The 8871-nt window shown below is 30.0% G+C and overlaps 1 long non-coding RNA gene across 1 annotated transcript; it reads left to right on the top strand.

Annotated features, from left to right (window-relative positions):
• The first annotated feature begins 4516 nt into the window (after positions 1 to 4516).
• LOC121125994 (uncharacterized) lies at positions 4517 to 7346 on the top strand. Its single transcript, XR_005866790.2, has 3 exons — positions 4517 to 5662; positions 5735 to 6519; positions 6596 to 7346. It is a non-coding gene; the product is annotated as an uncharacterized lncRNA (long non-coding RNA).
• Positions 7347 to 8871: the final 1525 nt, after the last annotated feature.

The raw sequence follows: 8871 nt of genomic DNA, 5'->3' as shown, positions 1-8871 counted from the left end.
GACGAATGATTTTTCAAGTAATAAAGGACTTTTTGTATCTTTCAAGACTTAAGGCCCTCATCCTGTTTGTGAGTGATACCTTGGAGTCATAACAAAGCTCTTATGGCCGAGGTCATCATGAATTGCCTCCTGAAGGTAACCTGGTCCACGTTGAACTCGTCACCCAAGCGGTGTATTGATGTAGTTCGATTTTCCTTGATCTTGGCCTTCAGGGATTTGAGATATGTTTCATCACGCTTCAAACCATTTTCTCCACTTCCTTCCTTCCTTTTAGTCCTTTCCCATTCTCCTAAGCCACCCTGATGTTCTAAACTATCCTCACGGTTACGCCGACAATGTCTGAATTTTTTGGGATCAACATCCGCGTTGTTAAGATCCGAAACACTGCCTTTTTTTATTCCTGTTCATTCATTTTTCGTCCGATTTTGATCAAGTTAAAACAATTAATAAGAAACACAACACATATATCAGAGCATTGCTTGAAATGTCACCTAAAACCTAATTAGCACAAAAAATTGATTTTAATGACGTGAAAAATGTCCCTGTCACACTATATGGATGGAACATACTTATGTAATTGTAGTTATGAAATTCGGGATTCCGGTAGTGAGGTATGTATTGCGATGAACATTTTTTAAGAGATTGGAATATCCCTGAATAAATTGGATAGAAATTCAGAGACCCGTTAGAATGGAGCTACAGGAGTGTCTTTAAATCAACTAGGATCCATCAATTTATATGTATGTCTTGGAAATGAGGAGATTGAAGAAAAAATTATAGATGTCAAGTAAATTCTTAAGTTTATAATGTCGGGGATGTTACGTGAAAATTTAAAAACTTTACCGGAGGATTATCCAATCCAAATTGAGCAAGGTAGATAGAAAAGAACCAAAGAACCTAGTGCTCGTGGAATCAAGGAAGAAAAATACCTTTCAGATAAAGAAATTTTAATACAAGGAGATGGAAGAAGTAATTCGTATTAATTCTAGATAGATGAGTCGATTTGGATACAAGACATTATACCTAAGTTATGGACCCATCGAGGTAAAATTCAATCACAGGAATCTTCAAAGAGATATCATTCATAATCAGAAATTCGATCATCCATTTGGATCCCACAGAAGGGAAGAGGCAAATATCATTTCGAATACATGAAATTTATATTTTGTTATCCTTATCATAATATTTTATAGGTTTAGTGACCATCAATACACATGTTCCGTTTTATGTAGGAATATTAAGAAGAGATTCATCCTGAGTTATTCCAGGAATCTATATAATATATATAAAGTCTATATCCAAGTACGTTACACATCTAGAGGGCGCCAAGTTATGATTCCTCCCCCATTTTATAATAACAAAAAAGATGTTTTTTTTGAAAATCCTATCATGGATTACTCAACATCAATGTTGAGCAATCCATGATCATATATTGATTATAAATATTGATACGTAATGGTAAATCGGTTCATGGATTTTAATTTCATTAATTTTTGCTTGGGTGTTGAGTTTTTATTTTTCTAGATGATCATTTATCTTATTTTTTCATTTTGTGCTACTACAAAGTTTTTATCAAAATATTGAATTTATACCTAATTTTTGCTTGATCTCCGACAAATTTGGAATGTCATTTTCTCAAAAACTTCAATGAAATTATAGGTAAATCAAGCCTGTAGGCTTTTCCTATTCGTAAACATGGCTTCCTAAAGCCAGGAATTTATCGAAAAGTGTGAATTTTTATTCCCGTTTGTCACTTAATACATATTTTTTAATCGGCGATTACACAACATTTATGGAAGAAACATCTGAACAGACGGTTTTATTTTATAGTCCTTGTCTCCATCTATCATTTTCACATAAATAATTGTCTTTTAATTGTACATTGTAGATTCTATGGGTCATCAAAATTGGGATTTCAAAAATTTTGTCACACAAAAAGAGTAATTTTTGGAGAAAATTGGTCACAAATTCATTTTTTTTTTGGCTATACGACACAAAGTACAGTATTAAAACTTAAAAAATCATAATCTAAAGACATTTTTACCCTAGAAAAGATTTATCAAACAATTTTTAATGCTTATTTTCTACCTTAAATATCTGAAAACTCTGAGGCTCTGAAACTTGGGTCAAATCTCTAACTACTTTATATACATCGTGTGTTATATTTGAGATCTGAAATAAAAGCATTGACGAATATAATGTGTTATTAAGAATTATGTATCAGAATATTTTCATTGGAACATCGAATAAAAAGTTTATTACAGATTTAAAAACTCATTCAGAAAATCCCCCTAAATTTAGATAAGTTACAAATTATCCTTTCTAATTTCGGACACCATGAAATAGGAAAAAAATATAAATGCAAGTGCATAAGCTGTTTTGAATGTTTATTTCTTGGGTGTATAAAATTCAAAATACAAGACACATACTCATTTACCCAGGGGAATTCCTGATTATTTGGCAATCCTTGAGATAAAGGATCTCATATTATTTTATGATAAAGAATAGAGGGAGGAACAGACACACTGTACATAAATTAGAAACAAAAACCTCCGCCCTCCACTCTTAATCATATTGATAATAGGGAATAATAATATTGCCTGTGCTTCCAACTCCGTCTCGGGAAGGAATTTAATGGATTCAGTTTGGCAATTTAATGTTCTTTATTCTATTGATACCTCCAATGTCTGATTCTTGATTAAACATTGCTCACTCAAACCGGATGTACCATTATTTACTTGAATTAGCTCGTAGATATGATTTTAATTGGATTTTAAACTCCTACTCTAACCGAACTGGACTTCTGTATAAAATGGCCTCCTAGCACGTTGTTATCGTTATAATATCACGCAGCCTTTCCTCCAAAAAGAAACATAAAAAATACATGAAATCATCTGGTAACTAGCCAAATAAGTCAATTATACCAACTGCCATTTATAGAATATCACTGCCATATTATTTCTTCCCCATTTTAAAAATGAATTACATGTTATTGAAATCTACAAAGTATTTTATTCGTTACTTTATAATAATATTGCTAAGTTATATTTTATTAAAATACTAGTGTTCATTTGTGTTTATATATGATAGCCAAAATTTCTTAATATAAATAATAAAATGGCTAATACGATGAGGAATCAACAATAAATTGTATTCCTGTCCTTTTGAATAACTTATTACTTTGTTTATTTATCAAACAGAATAGATTATGAAATAGCCATGACGTATCAAGTGAGAGGAGGAAATCCACAGCTGACAACAAAATACATAGGTATTTTTGTGTAAGCGAGGTAACACCGTCCTACAAATTGCTTATGTCCAGTTTACAAGTAGCAAATCTTACATTTTCCCTTGTAATCCTAGAGTAAATAGAGTTTAACTAAACAGCTGCAAGGTGTCGATCATTTTATCCCTGCATATTATACTACCTTTTTTTCTATATACTGTATTGATATATCAAATAGGGAGTAATATATGACTATATATATAATATATAGGCACTCGGTGACGTCTTTTCACACACACATACATTTAAATATACATATAATATATTTTACTCGCTAGATGACTCTTCAGTTGAATCTATACTATCTTTTAAATCCTTTTTCACGACAAGTAGAAAGATTTATTTTTATTTTGAAAAGAACAGATGTTTCACACAATTCAGTAAAATCGTATAAACTCACTGAATACTCAAATTGTATTTCATGTCCATAATGAATTAAACTTTGTTCTTTAATGGAACATCCTTTTAGATTAAAGGATGTCAGAGTTGATGCTATTATAAATACCCAGGCGTGCAATTTGGTTAAAATAATATCAATTATTAATATAAATTTGATATACATTCATTTTAACTCAGCAAGTATACGTGGCGTTTTCCTTTAAGTGTAATGTTTTTTAGTAATATATAAATTCTAATTTTTTAACATCTGTTTAAAATTTCTGTATTAATATTTACATACAGTAATACTTTGAAATACGAGATTTAATAGTTCATGGATAGTGTTGTGTCAGCTTGAGTCAAACCAAGACAAGGCCAGTCAATAAATTAAAAAAGGGCTACTCCCCATTCCCTAATTGACATTTAATATAACAAAAATTTTCAGGGTGCATTTCAGATATATAATCATGCAATTCCTTATCATAAGTACTGCATGTCTCCTCAGAGATTACAACAACAGCGTTGGAAATTGTGGTTGATTAGAAAACCACTTAGAGGCAACACAACATAATTCATACTATCTGACGAGGTTTAGTGATATAAATCAAGCCGAATCAATATAATATGAAGTCGACTCCGATTTTTTTTTCCAAATTAAAAAATCAGCTCACCATTTAAATAGAGTCGAACCAAATTGATAATTTTTGAATAGATAGCGCACTTTTCTTGGACCCATTTCGTAAGTCAAAGCAACTTATCCCATAAGACTAAACTAGTATGTTGGGGCGCTCGTATCTCAAGGTATGACTGTATAAAGAATTTAACATGTCCGACCTGTATATTATTTTCTCCACTCGAATATTACACGTTAGAAATAATTATATAGATACAGTAGATTTTTGGAGAACATCGCCAACAATACATGTTTATAGACTACATAATGTGGAGTTTACTAGCTTTAGTTTTTCAAACTTTATATTTTCTTTTTCTACAGGTACACCTTTAAAAATAATTATTTTGTACTTACATATATGTATATAAAACATGCCTCCTATTACCATATTGATAGTGTTATATAAATCATGGGATTCGTCCCCTTTAAAACAGCATAAGGGATGTACTCTGGATTCTAATAGGATTACTGATGGAGTAGAGGCAGAATAAGGAGAAATACCTTGGCAAGTATCCCTTATTATTCGATATATGAGTATTACAAGTTTTGGTTCGTGTGGAGGATCGATCATCAGTAGTAATGATGGTTTAACTGCTGTTCATTGTTTTAATATAATAACTAAGAAAAATGATTCTTATTATCCAGATTGGTGTAGAAGTTATTTTATGTATATATTGTTCTAGTAACATTTTTTACTGTTCAACAATTTTATTATAAACATATCATATTCATATATCAAAGTATACAAATATGATATGTTTATAGTAAGATAGTTGAAGAGCAAAATATGTGACTAGAACGAAATATACTAATATATAGGGACTAAAATCCTACGAAATTCCGGAAAATATATAATATTTCTCTTAGTTATTATATTAAACCAATGAGGATCAGTTAAACCAACGTTTCCACTGATTCCACACGAACCATAACTCGTAATACCCATACATTGAACAATAATGAATACTTGCCAAGGTATTTCTCCTTGTTATACCTCTACTCCATCAGTAATCCTATTCGAATCCGAAGTACATCCCTTATGCTCTTTTAAAGGGGACGAAACCCAAGGTTTATATATCACTATCAATATATATTTAGGAGTCATTTTATATATATATATATATGTAAAAACAAAATAATTATAAAGCGTACCTTTAGAAAAAGAATTTACAAAGTTTGAAAAACTAAGTGCTAGTAGACTCCATATTCTGTAGTCTACATATATATATTAGCTTTGGACTCTGAAAATCTACTGTGCAATATCTATATAATAATTTTTAAAATGTAATATTTTGTTGAAGAAACAAATGTACGTGTCGAACATGGTAAATTCTTTATAAACTAATACTTTTAAATACGAGTGCCTAACTTAAAAGTGTTTTTGTTTTAATTTATAGATATCAGCTGGTCAAGAGATGGTGACGGGAAATAATTGCAGCTTCAAGTGCGAGGGGATCCTTAGAAATTTGTATTCTTTTATGGGTGTACCTATTAGCCCCTCTTGGAAATTTTCCCCATTAAATGTTGTCGAAGGTTTCATGTCTGATTTACCTTCCTTCTACCAAAAATGAATTTCAATTCCCAAAAGAACATGACTCGGTTTTTAACGATGCTAAAGAAAATATAATCCAAATAAGGCTGAGACAATATATATACATATATTAATAACAGTGATTCCATTTTGTTGGCCCATAATTCATGGAGGAGCCGATATTTCTTCGTCATTATGAGCTGTATTTATTTTGAGCTATCAATGTGTCACTTTTTTTAAATCTGAACCCAAATAGAACATAAGGGCCCGGAGCAAATCAACATCGAGGATATTTTTGTATCATATACTTATCCAATATAATTAGACTTTGAAAAGCTCTCTATAAAGACGTATATATGTGATGATTGATGGAATATGAATAAAAGAACCCATGGAAAATTAATGTCTTTAATATCGCAAATGAGAAAATGATTTTTATATAATGGCTAACATGATGCGCTGAAGCAATGAAATAATTTTCTTAAATTCATTAGGAATCAAATTGGAGTTGGCTTTGGGATCAAAATACTCAAGGATTACAACGATAGAGCTCATTGGATCTGTTATTAATCAATTATTTTTTCTATCTATCGAACTCCTGAGTTCTTATAGGAGTATACGATAATTTCATAGAAGATCTAAAGGACTTATGTATGTAAAATTATCTTTTACTTAGCTTGAAAATAATTTTGATTGATTATATCACTCTCTTTATCTGCATTTTCAGCAATGGCTTGTCTCTTCGATATCAGTTCTCAGATATTTGTCGAATCATTTCTCCCATTCTTCTATGTAAAGTTTTAATTGGGTTTGGTCTGTCGATTGACACTCGAGTAGAGTTACTTATTCTCGCAACGAATGCTTTATATCCCACTTGTGAAGCTAAAAGTTATCGATCTCCATTCCAATCAGTAAGATACTTTTTTATAAGTAATTATGCCTTCAAATTTATTTTCATTTACAAAAAATCTAGAACAATCCTACCGAATGCGTCATGATATGTTCTTAAATGGACTGATTCTTTATTTAAAATAAATGTGTCAATACAATTGGACGATCAATAAGAAAGATTAAAGACATAATATAGTCTTTACTCAATCAAGATAACAAGTTCGACACTTGATGGATCCGCAATGAACACTTTTAATAATTATATAGAAAACTTTATAGAAGACAGACTTGACTCAACCACCACAATAAAACATAGATGTTTTATAGTATCAGTAACATTTAATCGATGTCGTCTCCATGGAAACCTCTTCAAAAAAAAAATATATAATAATAATTCTGATGGAAATTTTAAATTCAGGGAGATTGTGGGGATCTTTTGGTTTTATATAGTGTATAAGTGTTGTTTTTTTCTTAAAAATGTGTTTTTTAACTTGTAAATATTGTCAATAGTTATATTCTTTTATCGGTTATCATTTTTGTATTGTGTCATATAAGTTCTAAATATATTGCGTTATTATAATAATTAATTATCATGTCAACATCAAGTAAGTCCTGATCTTGGACAAACATCAAGAGCAAGGAGGAAGCCTTATTGATTCAAGGGTTTTGTAATTGATATGAATATCATGTCAGAATTTGTTTTTAGGAAAAGTGCCATTTTAGGGGGTATTTGCTCCCTGAACACACACGGATTATAGTTATTTTAACTGAAAATCTATTTTTTTTAAATAAAGTTCAACTAGAAATAATGAATTTCTTTTAGAAAAGAGGCCATTTAAAGGAAAATTTGTAATCGTTTTCTAAAATTAAAATTTAATTAAGTCGATGGTACTAATGAATATTTCAGGGGTGTCCACAGGGGTTGGGCTGTGCACCTCCCAAATTAAGGAATTTTCCCTTTTTACTCGAAAATTTAATATTTGGTATTTTTTTTAAATATTTAATGTTTGAAATTTAATTTGATTTTTCAAATTTTTTTCGAAAAAATTAAATTTTCTGTGAATAGTTATGGATTTTTAAACTTTTTTCCAAAAAATGTAATATTTAAAATTATTTTCGAAAAAATTAATAATATTTCAAATTTGAAATTTGTTTAAAAAAATTTAAGTTTTTGTTAATAACTCGGATTTTTGAAATTTCTTTCCAAAGGATGAAATTTTTTTTTGTCAACAGCTGTGGATTTTTGAAATTGATTTTTTTAAAATTAAATATTTGAAATTTTATTGTTTCAAAAAATTTTAATTTGTAGATTTTTTTTCATAAAATCCAGAAATCAAGCCCCCCAAAAAAAAAAAAATATATATATAATCCTGTGGACGCTTATGTATTTCATAAAATATTTTCGCTGACGTCATAATTTACCTCATAATGGAAGGAAACGCCATCTTAAAGCCTCAAAGTTGATATTTTTATTTCAAAAAATGTACAAATTTGCAATCGATCATGATTAAACTCTCTCAAATGATTTTAAGAAGAAATACTTTAACATTTGGATTAAATACTACTTAATGTCACGTCAATGATAAACAGTGATATTTGAATACAATGGAAGTAAAGTGTACTGAAAATACCTATAGAATGTCTAAATATGTACAATTTGTTTTTTGTTTTTGATGGATTAGAGAGGAGTAAAGTATGGCATTTTGATTGTGTAACGATATAATAACATACTTTTTATTCATTGGAGGATCCCCTAAATAGTAAAACCAAAAAATGCAAATATATATTTTCGTAACCGGTAATCTCATTCCCTGTAAAATTTATCCACGGACATTTTTCATTCTCTCTTCTAAACTGCTTAGTAGTTGGTTTTTTTTTTTGGGCTGTTGAGGGAAGCCAAGGAAGTATGTAGTCAGCGCTGGAGATGAGGGATGACTAGTGATATATGGGAGACGGATATTAATTATATATGGTGTTTATGGATTAGAAATGAAGTCATGATAGTGACGTAGGAATGAAATTCCGATCCGTAGATGATATTTATATCTTGGGAATAGAAGTAAATCCCTGCATTAAACTTCTTCTTCCTATATTTCCCAAGGTATAATGATC

This window comes from Lepeophtheirus salmonis, chromosome 11 (genome assembly GCF_016086655.4).
Source record: "Lepeophtheirus salmonis chromosome 11, UVic_Lsal_1.4, whole genome shotgun sequence".
Lineage (NCBI taxonomy): Eukaryota > Metazoa > Arthropoda > Copepoda > Siphonostomatoida > Caligidae > Lepeophtheirus > Lepeophtheirus salmonis.
Note: the sequence above shows the minus strand (reverse complement) of the source record. Positions and strands in the feature narration are given on the sequence as shown.